Consider the following 15,770-nt stretch of genomic DNA (forward strand, 5'->3'; position numbering starts at 1 on the left):
AAAAAAAATTAAAGCAGTTTCACATAATTAAGATCAAGTAAATTTGAAAAGCAGCCAAAAAAAAAAAAGAACATAAAAATACTGTGTGTTTCTGTTGTTTTCTTCTAAAAGAGATGAATGGATACAAGCTTAAATTCAAATTAAATTCAATTCTCAGCCCATAACTGAATTCTGACACTTCAAGCAGTCATGCTCTCAAGCCAAGAATTTTGAAATATTTTTCTTTCTCTTAAAATGAATTCTCTCAGATTATACTTATCTTATTGTCTCATAATACAGTGGCTAAGGAATTATGGTATAAACTTATTTACTACAAAGTTTCCTTGGGCCCTATATTCAGAGACCTTGATTTGACAAATCTGGGAGAGACCTGGGTTTCTAAAATTATAACATATACTCCTAGATGACTCCTTTGAAAGTCATTCAGTTAGGACCAACTAGTAGCAATGACTCAAAAATACAGGCACTTCCATTTATGACGTTGCTTATAGATATATCCCACAGTACTAGTGATTTAGCCGAAAGCTTTTATTGCATTGTTGCTCAGAGTTATCCTAAACATATATAAAAACACAGGCTAGGTAAACACTATTTTAAGTTTTGAAGGCGAGCATTAATTCTTCCAACACATGATGTGTTTTAAGTCTATACATCTGCTCTAAGCAGTTAAACATTCAGATAATCTGAATTTACTGAATTATAGGAGGATATCAAGAAAGAATTTTCTTTGTAGGTACATAATTTATAGCTAAATTTCAGTGCTAACTTAGTCATAGTCTATTTCGTGGAAAGTATAGTGCTATGTAGAATGATGAGTAAAAATGTGTGTATTACCTTTCTACAAAGAGGTAGCATGATACCATCGTAGGGTGTGTGTGTGTGTGTGTGTGTGTGTGTGTCTGTGAATGCATGAATTATCCTAGTTAAACTACAAAAAAAACTTTCCTGAAGACATGACAATGAATTTTAACAGTGACCTAAGGAATAAAAGTGACCAAATGGTTATATTTATAAAAATATTATGGTCTGTTACAGAACATTAGGCTTATAGGCATTTTCTCTTTGCCAAGCAATACGGAGATGAAAGAAAATTTATGTGTACCGAATGCCAACTCTGGATAAAGCAGTCTTTTATCTACTTGCCTTCTATTATCTTAGTACAGATTACTACTCTACATTGCCACTCCTGCTAGAACCAAACTGAAAAAAAAGTTATTTAAAATGAATTTTAAAGCCCTTTAATTCAGTGACTACTTAGTGACAGAAATTTTTCAGAGCATCTAAGGTAGACATATCAATATACAGAAAAGAAGTTCCTTCGCTTTGTCTCAAGGTGCTTAGGTTTTTATGAGGGGAGACTGATAATAAATAATAAACATAACAAATAGATAAAGCAAATAGGATGTTAATCAGTGATAAATATAGTGGATGCAAATAAAATGTAGCAGAAGATAATGGGACATTGGAGTGAAGGGATATGGGGGTGGGGCAGCTTGCAGCATTCAAGAGGGAAGTCAGAACAGAGTTTTTTGAGAAACTGAGACTCAAACACAGACGGAAATGGCCAAGTGTACACCGAGGAGAACTTCTCCAGAAGAAGAGGACAAAGCTAGAAGTAAGGCACTAGCACCAAATATGTGAAGGTGAGAGCAGGCCAGAGAGTTAATGGGGTTCAAATGTACTGATGGCCCTGCAGACCTCATTGTCTTTTTGACTTTCACTCTGAGTGGAGAACAAACCCTATAGAGTGGGAACGCAGAAGTACTGGGATCTGGTCTACCTTTCCATGGAGCCCTATGACTTTATTGAGAGTAGACTTGCAACAGAGGCAAATGCAGGGCAGCCCAGGTGGCTCAGCGGTTTAGCGCTGCCTTCAGCCCAGGGCCTGATCCTGGAGACCCGGTTTGTGTCCGGGTCTCCCTAAATGGAGCCTGCTTCTGCTTCTCCCTCTGCCTGCATCTCTGCCTCTCTGTCTCTCTATGTGTGTTGCTAATAAATAAATAAATAATCTAAAAAAAAAAAAAGAGGCAAATGCAGACACAGAGAAACCTGTATGCAGCCTCCATCTCAGATTCTCACTCTGGTCCCTTCTCTTCTCCCTAATTTCTTAATATTAAGGGGCTCAGGATTCCAACTTTGCTCTTTCTTTGTCCTTCTACACTCATCCTCCTGGTTACTTCATTCTATCCCATATTGCCATCTGTATCTTATCAATTTCCAAATTAATGTTCCATTTAGGACCTCTCTCTGACACCATAGTCACATATACACAACTGCTTCCTGGAAATCTCCACTCAGATCCTTTATAATAACAAGTCCAAAAGTGACTTGAACTTGTTATTATAGTTCCCATCTTTCACTAAAAAAAACTATTTGTTGTATTGCCTTTTCTGTTTTAAGTTGATCACAATTGTCTCTCTCCAGTTGCCAGGCCATGATGGGTGACCTGAGATTCTGGGGTGCTCATTGTGCTTGAGATAAACAAGAGAGAATTATACCTAGAGGATTCAAGAAGGATACTAGTCAGGCATGAGTGTTGGGACTACAGGGGTGGGACGGTTCTGTGACTTCCTTTTCACTCCTGATTATGTAGCAGAAGGCCTGACAGGGTGCCATGACTAGCCATGCTCCCTCTTATGCCTCCTCCACCTCCAGTTCTAGGCTTATGCCAACACAGTACAGGACATTTTCAGGTGCTTATTCTTCATGATACCCAGATCAAGGAATATAGTATCCCTTTTGTCCTTGAAAAGCATCCAGAAAACTTGAGGAAGCCTTTTGAATGGAGATGCTTAGCTATGGGAAACCAATATGGCCATGAAACGTGGCCATGAGCAGGACAGCTTTACTCTCTACCTAGTTGAACTTAGTGTCAACTGAACTACAAGACTAAAAACTAATCAGGGAGCTGGAAACCTCTCACTAAACCTATTGCTCTAAATCCCAAACTTACGTAGTTAAGCTAAATATCTTCTTTAAACTCACCTTGAGTAAAACTATTCCACTCTTTAAGCCAAATAAAACCCTAGAGAGACTATTCAAAAATTAAATGGTTATAGAACTAAAAATGATTTTTTGCTTTCTGCTCATCTTCTAATATGATACCCATGAAAGGAAAGGATGACAAAGTCTTGTAGGATTAAACATTTAAGGTTTCGAGGGTTTAAATTGATCAGATCTTAAGGTTACTAGAATTTTGATATGTATTTCCAATAGAATGGAAACTATCATGTCCAAGCTGTGCTATCAACACAGATGTGAATCTGTGAATATAAATTATGGAAGTTATACTCTTGGCATAAATGATAAACTCTGAGAAGATCCCAATCATATCATGTATCCCATTGGTTTTCATATATCCTGATCCTTAGTAGATATTAAACGTGTTTTGCCTTTTTTTTTTTTCTTGAACAAGTTATTTATACCACCGTTTTACAAACACAAAAGCCAGGATGATGCTAATACAGCGAACAAGCAGCACAATCTATTTTACTACAATCCCCGAATGCCAGTAAAGTTTACTTCTGCTTTGACAGCTTGAAAATTGCAATTTGGAACTAAAAGCTTATCCCTGCAATAAAGACTGGCTAGTGAAGTTTTACACAGAAATGAGAAATTTGGCTGCTGGTTGTATTTGAATCTTGTTGGATAGGAGGCTCTCCCCAGACAAGGTTGTGCCCTTGATGTGTTAAGCAGGCTGTCCACTTAACCCAAAGGTCTATTCAAACAGTTCAATCAAATTGTTAGCTGTCAAAATGCCATCCAAATACATTAGAGTGGTCCTGTTAACAGCTGAAAGACCTTGTGTAAGCACCAACTATGTTTATTGAGACTAAAGCCTGAGTCCCAGCTGAGAAGCTGGAAATGGACCTCAGGTTAAAAAGGATAAGTTCTTAAATTGGTTTTTGATTGTACTGACTCCAAATATAGGAATACTGGTCCTCTCAGAAAGAGCTCTTCAGTATGGAGTTCTTGGATCAGCAGCATTAACATCACCTTGAAAACTTAGAAATGCAAATTCTTACCCAGGTCCTACTGAATCAGTAACTCTGGAAGACATGCCCAGGAATATGCTTTTCAACATACTTTCCAGGTGATACTGATTCAAACTAAAGCGTGAAAACTACTTTGCTGGGAGTCAGTGTTTTTGATGAAGCATTCGGAATGCCATCTACGTTTTAATAGTGAAAACAAATTTTGAAAATTGGATTAATTACAGTTATTGAGTAGTTGGCAATTTTATGGAAAGTACTTTTTTGTATAATGATTGAAATGCAAAGCTGAATACTAATGAGCCTAACATAATATTAATATTGTCTGTTAAGGTCACTCATATCGTTATGGAAACAAAGAATAGATGAAGTAAAGAGATGACTGTAATACTGTTATAACAACAAAGAAAAAAATGGGGATAACTATCATTTCCACAAATATTTTGTTTCCCTCCCTTCACAAGAAACAAAAATATCTATTATTACATATCTATTTGCCCTGTAACTACATGAACTAGGTTGATTTACTCCAAATGATTGGATAAAAATTAAACGTGTGTTATAAAATTTGATTTATTGGTTCAACATAGAATATATCACTTCCACACTCAGAAGTCACTCTGGCCAGTAACCCAAAAATTCCTTTCCTCTGTAACCAAAGATAGGAGTTCATTGCTGGAGCCAGAGTCATCTGGGATGAATCTCTGGGCTTCCACTCACTATGTGTGTGACTTCGGGAAAATAGTTTAAGGTTTGTGAGCTTCGGTTTTGGTTCTTGGTCTAGTTGATAAAACCAAACTTGTATGACCAGTGTGAGCACCCCTGGCAAAGAAACCAAACCACTATAACACACAGGTGGTGCCACAGGCATATAGGGCGCTCTGATGCATATTATTGGCTTCTATTTTCAATATATCCATTTTCTTTATTCTCATTATTAACTTGCTAACTGTGATGTGGAACTTCCCCCAGATATCAATGTTTTGTAGTTCAGACCTGTTGTACTGGGACATCTCCAGCGCCCTCTTCTCCTTCCTTTAGTTCTTTCATAGTCTCAGAGTCAGTGTGTGCAAACAGTCATATATCCTCAAACTCTTTCTGTGAAATGTTCATTTAACTTTACCTTAATAAAATATCATAAGCATAATTTTCCTAGCAACTCTTCCCTTGTTCCACAGGAAAGTCTGGCATCAGCCCTGTTTCTTATTCTCTTCTATATAATATCATCAGTCATCATCTCAAACTTTTCTTTTTTTTTTTTTTTGATTTTATTTATTTATTCATGAGAGACACAAAGAGAGGCACAGGCAGAGGGAGAGAAGCAGGCTCCATGCAGGGAGCCTGACGCGGGACTCGATCCCAGGTCTCCAGGATCAGGCCCTGGGCCGAAGGCGGCACCAAACCACCGAGCCACCCGGGCTGCCCGATCTCAAACTTTTCTATTTAAAAATGTAGAGAACCTACTTGATGTAAAGCCACATCTCATTGTGGTTTTGATTTATATTCCTTTAATGATGAGTGATGTTGAGCATCTTTCTATGTGTCTGTTGGCCACCTCTATGTCTCTTTGGAAAATGTCTATTCAAGTCCTCTGCCCATTTTTAATCAGATCTTTTTTTTTTTTTTGGTGTTGAGATGTATAAGTTCTTAATATTTTGGTCTTAACCTCTTATCAGATATGTCACTTGTAAATACCTTATCCCATTCAGTAGGTGGCCTTTTTGTTTTTTGTTTTGTTTTTTTGTTTTTTGTTTTTTTTTTTGCCTTTTTGTTTTATTAATGATTTCTTTTGCTATGCAAAAGTTTTTTGTTTTTTTGTTTTTTTTTGTTTTTGGTGTAGTCCCAATAGTTTACGTTTGCTTTTATTTCCCTTGCCTGAGGAAAGCAAACAATTTTTAATGTTTAATTATATTTTGGGTCATTTATCCATTTTTCTTTCTTTAAAAGCATGCTGAGTAAATTTAAAGATGGAATACTTGACATTAAATACAAAAACACAATTGTTCTTCCAGAATACATTATTTCCTGTGTATTCAAAATACAAAAAAAAAAAAAAATACATCCTAGGAGATTTAAGAATATATTCTTTTCCTTCCCATTCTCAATTCTCTGAAAACAAATACAAACAAAGAAACAAAATCAACTTTAAAAACATAAGACAAATGACCATATTTGGCCTTTATGGCTTTTGGCTGTGTTTTCATTTAACAATCTGTTTATAGAGGTACTTGGTGGCTCAGTCATTTAAGCTTCTGGCTCTCCTCAGTTTAGACTTAGGTCATCTCAGGCTTCTGGGATTGAGCCATGCATTGGGCTCTGTGCTTAGTGGGGAGTCTGCTGGAGATTTTTTCTTCCTTTCCATCTCCCACGTACCCACCACCTACATGTACTCACTCTAAATAAAATAAATGAATCTTTAAGAACATTTTAAAAAACAAAAATCTGTTAATGTACTATTTTAAGAAAATACCTGGTTTAAAAATAAAATTGATTAAATTTATGAAACTTTAAGTGCAATTTTGATCACTTTAATTTCATGTGCAATTATTAAATATCTAGCCTATTCTGTTATCTTTTATATACTGCTGTATACTAAGAAGAACAAGGAAAATAAGTGAATAAAGAAGCACCTGGGTGAATCAGCGGTTGAGCATCTGCCTTTGGCACAGGCTGTGATCCCTGGGGTCCTGGGATTAAGTCCCATATCAGGCTCCTTGTGGGAAGCCTGCTTCTCCCTCTGCCTGTGTCTTTGCCTCTCTCTCAGAGTCTCTCATGAATAAATAAATTATTTAGAAAGAAAGGTAAGTGAATATGAATAATTCTGTGTTTCAAAGAGCTCACAATTATATGGCTAAACCTATATGCATAAATAGGCTTACTAAATATACTAGTTTTGTACCACCATGTCCAATAGTAGGGTTTGGAATTAGAATTGTTTGTATATTTTGTATATTACTTTCCCCAAGACATAAAATTTCAAAGGACACTGTTATGCATGCAATAATCTAAACAATCAGAGGAAAGCACAATCTTCTCTATATCTCATCAAGAAACCCCTACGACATCCAAAGATTTGTTTTATTAAAATGTATAGTCACCCTTTTATATTCAACAATAATGGATTTTTACTAAAGTCAGTAAAATAATCAGGCTTGAGAAAAATTGCTTAACAGTATTTAAAGTGAGATAAATTGGTTTTAGAACTCTGACATAAAAGTATAATTCAGACATATTTGCATAAAATCCAAATATTTCAGTAGTACCTGAATGCTTATACAATCCTGAACTCTTCAAAATTTTCAATTACTATACCATTAATTCCAGAATTAACATATATTAGAATAGTAAATATATAAAAAGCTTAATTGGTATATTTTTATATTCTCTCTAGATAGATATAGGTATAGGTTAGATATAGATGTAGATAGATGCCAGCTTTTTGTTTTTTATTTTGGTATTTAAAGAGAGTGACTCATATGAAGGAAGGAAAATAAATATTATTTTTAGTTCTCCTGGAGATCAAAATTAACAACTTCTAGCAATAGCAATCTACTTCAATTAAAACCAACTTAATTTTAGTATTACACAAAATATTTGCTTCTATGTATTTTGATTCTATTCCTTCTCCATATTGTTTTTTCTGCCATGAAAATTATACATTATATACCCACTAGCTAAGATTTGTGTTACTATACAAATATGTTTTCTTAATCATATGCGTTTAAGAAAGATTTATAAAATGCAATTATTTATATTTACTTATTTAGTTATTTGTATTGGTGCTTTTTTATCCTCATGTAGATTTGAGTTTCTACATAATAGCCTAGTTTTACTTCCTTTTGAATTTCTTGTAGGACAGATTTGCAAGTAGTCAATTCTGTCATTTTTTTTTAACCTTCAACTAAAAATATCTTGGTTTTCCTTCATTTATGAAGGACAGTTTGCTGGGTATAGAATTTTTGGATGACTGTATTTCTTTCATACTTTGATTATATCATACCTCTTACTCTAACCTCCATGGGTTCTAAAGAAATAAATTATAAATCATTGGCCTCTTGCTGTTTTTGAAAGTTTATCTTTGGTTTTGGCTTTTGGCATTGTCATAATAATGCATCGTGAAGGTAAACCTTTTGTCAGCATGACTGGAATACAGGGTGCCAGATGTTGGTTAAACAGTATTTCTGGATGTAGCTATGAGAAGTCTCTGAATAACATCATCATTTTATCAGTAGACTGAGCAAAGCACTTTCGCCTCCCCAACATATGTGGGCCTCATCTAATCCACTCTGTCCTGGGCCTGAATAGAGTTTTAAAAAATGAATAAGAAAGAATTCTTTCTCTCTGTATCTTCCAATTGGGACATTTGCCTTTTTGTGTCTTCAGACTAAGACTCTGATTGGAACTTGTACCACATACTTACATGGTTTGCAGACCTTCAGACACATAATGGAACTATGCCATTGCTTTGCCTGGGACTCCGGCTTGCTGACTACAAATCTTAGACTTCTCAGTTTCCATAACAACATGAGCCAATTTCTTTGAATAAATCTATTTACAGATCTATCATCTATCTATCTATGTATCATCTATCTATGTATCATCTATCTATCTATCTATCTATCTATCTATCTATCTATCTATCATCTATCTATATCTATCTCCTTTTGGTTCTGTCTTCTGGAAAACCAACACTAATACAGATTTTGGTACCAAGAGAAGTTGGAGAAACACAATTTTAATTTTGAGAATGATTTCCTGAATTGGCTCTGGGCTTTCTAGAAGTGGCTCTCTAATATAATGACATTTAAAGATGTTAATTTCCACTAGTAGAGAGACAGGACCAATAGTGCATGGCACAACCTGGCATTAGAGATATGTACTGCATTTCCATGCAATATTTTCAATAAACTTTCAAGAAACTATTTATAAGAAGCAAGGAGCTGCATGACTGTATATCATGTTTTGGAACATTTTTTGAAATGTGTTGAATATATAGTGAGTTTGGTTGTTACTAATGTTGTTGGACCAAGTGGTAAAATAAAAGGATGAGGTTGGGATTTCCTACTCAAGTGCCAGGTACATAATCTGAAAGTTTGTTTGTTCTGAAGGAGACCTTTATGTCCTGTGGCCTCAGTGCTGAGACTGCTGAAAAACAAACTCAGAATTTCATTGTTTTATTGGCTGAATTATAATGCCGGTTGTACTCCCAGCCTCACAGGGTGATTACCATTAGACTGAAGGCATTGACTGAGAAAGAATGGGATATTCTAAGTTGGAATGTTGATGTCTGTGAAGATAGTGATGAAGCTGGGGACATTGAGCCCCTAAACTGTGATGTTTATGTATGCCAATGGAAGCAGCCACCCCATCTCTACTAGAAGTGACCTTCACACCTCAATAGCAAAAGCCTCTCCACCTCTGTCTCCCCCTCCACCTGTCTCAGGTTAATTCAATTAACCCTGAATTGCCTGAGGAAATTACAGTGCCCTCCCCTGAGGGAGGGAATCATGCTGATTCTCCCCAGGACCTATCCTTATTACCTCTCTTTGCACATAGACCTATTACTAGATTCAAATTCCAGCAAGCCCTTAATGATAAAGTACAATATGTGACCCATGAGGAAGTACACTACAATACAAAAGAACTACTTGACTTTTTACAGACAGAAATTTGGGGAATATATGTGGAGATGTATGCTAATGGTATAGGGCAATGGTTGAAGGAATATAAAGTTGGATCAAGCTGAATTTGTTGATATGGTCTCACTAAGCATTAATATTGCAGCTTGAGAAGTTAGAAAGGCCTCTAACAGTATGTATGACTGGTTGACTGAAGCACAGACCACAGGGAATGAGTTGGAAATGCTGAAGCTACTTTGGTTTAATATGATGGAAAAGATTCAGAGGCTTTGGACAATTGGAATGTTAGTGTATTTGTTGCTTAATATATACTCACCTATACTAGAAAGGTGAAGAAGACATAACTTTTACCAATGTTGTGAGAAATGAATTTGTGATAGGGACCCCAGCTGGGCTCTCTGAAGAGCTCTGTGATCACTCCTTTCTGTAGGCCAGACCTTAGCGTGGGAACTGTCATCACTGAATTGGGAGACCTAAATGCAATAGGAACAATTGGATCCCAGAATAGTAGGAGTCAAGTAGTGGAACACAACTGTCAGAGGCAAGGTAGATGTGGTTACCATACTGGACGTCAGAATCAAAGCAGCATTCAGAAAAAAACAACAACAACAACAAAAAAAACAAAGCAGCATTCAGAATAGTCTGACTCATGCAGACCCATGGCCTTGGCTTGGTTGATCATGGTGTTTCAGACATGAAATAAATAGGAAGCCTTTTCTTACAAGAATTTAGCAAAAAAACTTCCAAATAAACTGAACATAAATGTAATCTGAATCATAAAGACACTGAGTTATAGCCCTTCAATCAATTTTCAGAATTGAGCCAGTTTACACACCCAGACTTCTTTTTTTTTTCACCCGGACTTCTTGAATGAAGAAGTCTACTTAAGAAAGAACTCCTGAACACTGCCAAAATTCATACTATCCATCTTTCTCGCAGCCTTTCCCAAAGGGATCTAGTTTTTTTTGTGTGTGTCTTTTTTTTTCTAGGGTAACTACATTGGGGAAAAGGAAGTATTCAGGCTTTTGGGGGACTACTGGACACTGACTCTGAATAATTACCAATTCCAAAAGACTGAACTGTGATCTATCAGTCACAGTAGGGGCTTATGAGGGTTGGGTGATCATGGATCATGGAGCTATGGCTGAGATCCATCACACAGTGGGCCCAGGGGGTCCCTGAACCCATACTGTGGTTAATGTCCCTGTTCTACAAGGCATAATTAGAAAGATATACTCAGAAGCTGCAGAATCCCACTTCAGTTCCCTGACTTACTGAGTAAGGATGGTTATTATGGGAAAATCTAGGAGAAAGTTATTATAACTGCCTCTACCTAGGAAAATAGTAAACCAAAAGCAATACTGCATTGCTGGAAGGACTGCAGAGATCAGTGCCATGTCAAGGACCCAAAGGATGCAGGGCTGGTGATTTCTATTACACCCTTATTAGACTTGCCTATTTGAACTATGGCAGAAAACAGACCAATCTTGGAGAATGAAAGAGGATTATCATAACCTGAACTAGATGATAATTCTAATTTCAGCTGCTGTACCAAATGTGGTTTCATTGCTGGAGCAAATTAACATCCTCTGCTACCTGGTATAAAGCTATTAATTTGGCAAATGTCTTTTGTTTTGTTTTTCCTCAAAACCTATAGTAAAGACTACCAGAAGCAGTTTGCTTTCAATAGGCAAGACAAACATATACTTTCACTGACCTACCTTAGGGACATAGCAGCTGCCCATCCCAATGTTATAATATAGTTCGTAAGGATCTTGATTGCCTGTCCTTTCCGGAAAGTATTATACTGGTCCATTACATTGATGACATTATGTTGATTGGGCCTATTGAGCATGAAATAACAACTATTCTAGACTTGCTGATAAGATATTTGCTTGTCAGACAGTGAGAAATAAATCTGACAGAAATTCAGACTCCTTCTACCATAATGAAGTTTCTAGAAGTCCAGTGATAAACAGCATGTTCCATTATAAAGGATAAGTTTTTGAATCTGGACTTTCCTATAATAAAAAAGGAAACACAATTCCTAGTTGGCCTTTTTGGCTTTTGGAGACAACATAACGCTCATTTGGGTGTGTTGGACCAGCCCATTTACTGAGTGATCCAAAAAGCAGTCAGTTTTGAGGGGGGCCCAGAACAAGAGTAGGCTCTGCACCAGGTCCAGGCTGTTATGCAAGCCTGCCACTTGGGACATGTGGTCTAGCCAATCTGATATTGCTCAAAATATCATTGAGAGGGATCCCTGGGTGGCTCAGTGGTTAAACACCTGCCTTCGGCCCAGGGTGTGATTCTGGGGTCCTAGGATCGAGTCCCACATCGGGATCCCTGCATGGAGCCTGCTTCTCTCTCTGCCTGTGTCTCTGCCAATCTCTCTTTCTCTCTCTCTCTCTCATGAATAAATAAATAAACTTTAAAAAAATATCATTGAGAAATAGGGAAGTATCTCTCTTTTGAACTTTTGGCAGGGATCTATGTGAATCCAGCTCTGACCCTTAGGATTTTGAAGCAAAACTCTGCTATCCTCTCCAGGCTGCTGCTCTCCTATTGACAAGTGGCTTTTGTCCTGCTACTTGAGCCTTGGTAGAAACTAAATGCCTGACCATGGGCCACTAGGTTAGCATGTGACCTAGCATGGCCATCATGAATTAGGTGCTCTGTGATCCACCGAGCTATAAAGTTGGGTATGCACAGCAGTACTCTATCATGAAATTTTAGAATCCTTAAATTAAGGCACAAGTAAGGTACATGACAAAGTGGCCCAAATGCCATGGAGCTCACTTCAGCTACAATTCCCTCTCTCTTTTAGACTCCACCTATGGCCTTGTGGGGCATTCACCATCAGTGGACAGAGAAAGAGATTGGAGCCTGATTTACACAGGTATCTAAGCAATATGCATGTACCACCCAAAAGTGAAGAGTGGTGGTACTACAGCTCCTTTCTACGCCAACCCTGCAGGACAGTGATGAAGGGTAATCTTTCAAGTGGGCAGATCTGGGAGTCCCTGATCTACCACCATTCCCCAAGGTAATCAGCCAGCTTGATGGTGGCAAGTTGACTACACTGGATCCCTGCCATCATGGAAGAAGCAGCATATTGTTCTTCCTGGAATAGACATTTATTTGGAATATATATTTGCCTTCCCTACACTCCAAGCTTCTGCCAAATCTACCATGTGTGGACTTGCAGAATGCCTTTTTAATTATTTATTTCACACAACATTCCTTCTGTTCAAGGAACTCACTTCACAGCACAAGAAGTACAACAGTGGGCCCATTGCTAATGAACTGGTTTTACCTTGTTCCCCACCATCTCAAAGCAGCCAGCTTGATAAAAGTTTGGAAAGGCCTTTGAAGACTCAAGTATAATACCCGGTGGGTGGCAATAGGTTGCAGGGTGTGGTAAGGTTTTCCAGAAGTTTATGCTTTGAATCAGATTGGGATGCTGATTTGATATGGTGCTGTTACTATTATCTCTAGTGACTTACTAACAAAATTCTTGTCTCCTGTTCCATGACATTATGCTTTGCTGGTCTAGGGGTCTTAGTTACAGAGGGAAGAAAGCTTGCACAGGAGGCACTCATGCCTTTAAATCAACAAGCAAGGAAGGGAGTTAGTGTGATGGGCTGAGTGATTGATCCCAACAATCACTGGGAAATTGGACTGTTACTCCATTTTTCACTGTTATCACTACACCTTAGTTATTAATATAATCTATTATAGTGCGTTGACTGAAACTGTTTGATAAGTAACTACTAGGAAGATTCGAGAAGAATGTTGACAAAGTTAATATAAAAATAAATTTGCACCCAAATTTCTGATGTTTGGGAAGACATTAACCAAATTAATTGATTTCATGAACTGTGTCATATAAAGGATATATATATATATATATATATATATATTTCTCTTAGGAAAACAACTAAGTCCACTAAGAGACTAGACTATATCAATTAATCCAGGGAAAATACGGGGGTAGTACTGTGCATACAAATAAAAGCATGGCTATTTATGTTTTCATCATTTCTAAATAGCCTCAAATATTCTGTTATGACAAATATAATTATTTCTTTGGGCTGATAACTGACTGGAAATGTAGAGTTGACTTTATTTGCAGAAGTTATATTTCATAAAATTGTTGTGAAGACTGAATTAGCAAATACTAAATTATTGTCCTGAGGGAAAATACAGTCAGATTTCTGTGAGCCTTTGTTTACATTTTCATGACCCAATCATCAATATATAACTCTCTTTTGTGTGTTTCTCTTAAAGACATTATATTTTACATATAATATTATATATATATATAAAATATACAGTGTAACATATCAAATACATCATATAAATATTTTGTATATATATTTACATATATATACATATAATACATACATAGGTGCATATTTATGTTAACTCATTAATGTTGAACTCATGGCCAACAGTACTAGAATTCATACTTGAATGAAGCTTATCTGACATACATTTTCTCCAAAAGACACATCACAGGCTTCTTGTGTTTAGGAACATTAGCACTTTATAAATGTACTTGGGGGTCATCTTAAACATTTTGACAATCAACAAAAAACACAAAAAGTGCAAAAAATGTGGCTCTAAATAACCATGGCAAGGACACTTGTTTATAATATAAGAGCTAAAACGAGAAGGTAGTGTCACTTTGACCTCAAATCGGAATGTGTGTGTCAGGTGCTAACGTACTGCAATTATTGATTTTGGGGTTGCAAACACATTTCACCAAGTAAGCTAATTTGCAAATATGGAATCCATGAATAATGAAGGTCAACTGCATTTTTACATTTCGAGTTGATATTTTTAAATGAGGCTTCTTTTTGTTATTGATTTCTAATTATACTACATTTGGGCCAAATATGTGGTCAGTAAGTTATTGATTCTTCTGTTTTTTTTTTTTTTTTTTTAATGTTTGGCTTTGTGACATATACAGCGCCAATTCAATTTCATTTCTCATGGATACTTAGAAGAAATACTTATCTCTTTTGAGCTATGGAATTCTGTGTATGTCTGACAAATAAAGCTTATTCATTGTAGTTTTCAAATTTTATTTTTTTTATTTTCAACTATTCTAAGGATTTTTATTTACTTGTGTTAAAATATCCCATTGTAGAATTCGTACATTTAAAATATTCTGCCAATATTTGCTTTCTGTAATTTGAGTATATGACTTTTCAGGGTCAATTAAGGATTTTTATGTTTTCCAAAAAACTGTTCCTTTTATTATATAGTGATTGACTTCCCCTAACAATGTTTTTCATTAAATCCTCTTTTGTCTGATATTTCCATCTTTTTTTAGCTTTTCTGGTTAAACATGATATATGTGTATTTCTTACAAAGAATATATAATTAGATTCTATTTTAAATTTTATCCTACTAGAATCTCAGTCTTTCAGACTAAGTTAAATCCATTTGTATCTATTGCACTTACTGATGCATTTTTGTGTTTTCTTAATTTTCATACTGGCTTCCTTTTATCTTCCATTGTTCTCTAGTTTCAGATTTATTAAATTATATTTCTTCTTTTGCTACCTTAAATATTGCTGATACTTTAGTAGTAGTCATTTTAAATTTTAAATTATATACTTGTTAATAAATGTCAAGTTTACTTAAAAAAAAAAAAAAAAAAGATGTACTCTCCTCAGGCAGCCCTGGTGGCTCAGCGGTTTAGCGCCGCCTTCAGCCCAGGGCCTGATCCTGGAGACCCGGGATTGAGTTCCAGGTCAGGTTCCCTGCACGGAGTTTGCTTCTCCCTCTGCCTGTGTCTCTGCCTCTCTCTCTGTCTCTCATGAATAAATAAAGATAAAAAAAAACTTTTAAAAATGTACTCTCCTCAAGAACTGCACAAAAAATTAGGTGTTACATCTATACATCTTTGTAGAAACTATCACAAATTGATTATCCTGTTTTAGTTTACTATATTTTTATCCTTTTCCCCAAACTATATACTATTTTAAACATTAATTTTCAGTTAGTGGTTCTTTAGCTTAAACAACACGTATAGTGACATTTGCTCAAAATTGCTGTTTAAATCTTAACCTTGTCTTTGAATTCAGATTTTCTTTTTCTTTCATACTGAACATATAGTATAGGAAAA

The 15,770-nt window shown here is 36.1% G+C and overlaps 1 pseudogene; it reads left to right on the forward strand.

Annotated features, from left to right (window-relative positions):
* The first annotated feature begins 1,477 nt into the window (after positions 1-1,477).
* Positions 1,478-11,914, forward strand: LOC144284144 (uncharacterized; annotated as a pseudogene).
* Positions 11,915-15,770: the final 3,856 nt, after the last annotated feature.

Source organism: Canis aureus, chromosome 15 (assembly GCF_053574225.1).
Source record: "Canis aureus isolate CA01 chromosome 15, VMU_Caureus_v.1.0, whole genome shotgun sequence".
In the NCBI taxonomy this organism is placed as follows: domain Eukaryota; kingdom Metazoa; phylum Chordata; class Mammalia; order Carnivora; family Canidae; genus Canis; species Canis aureus.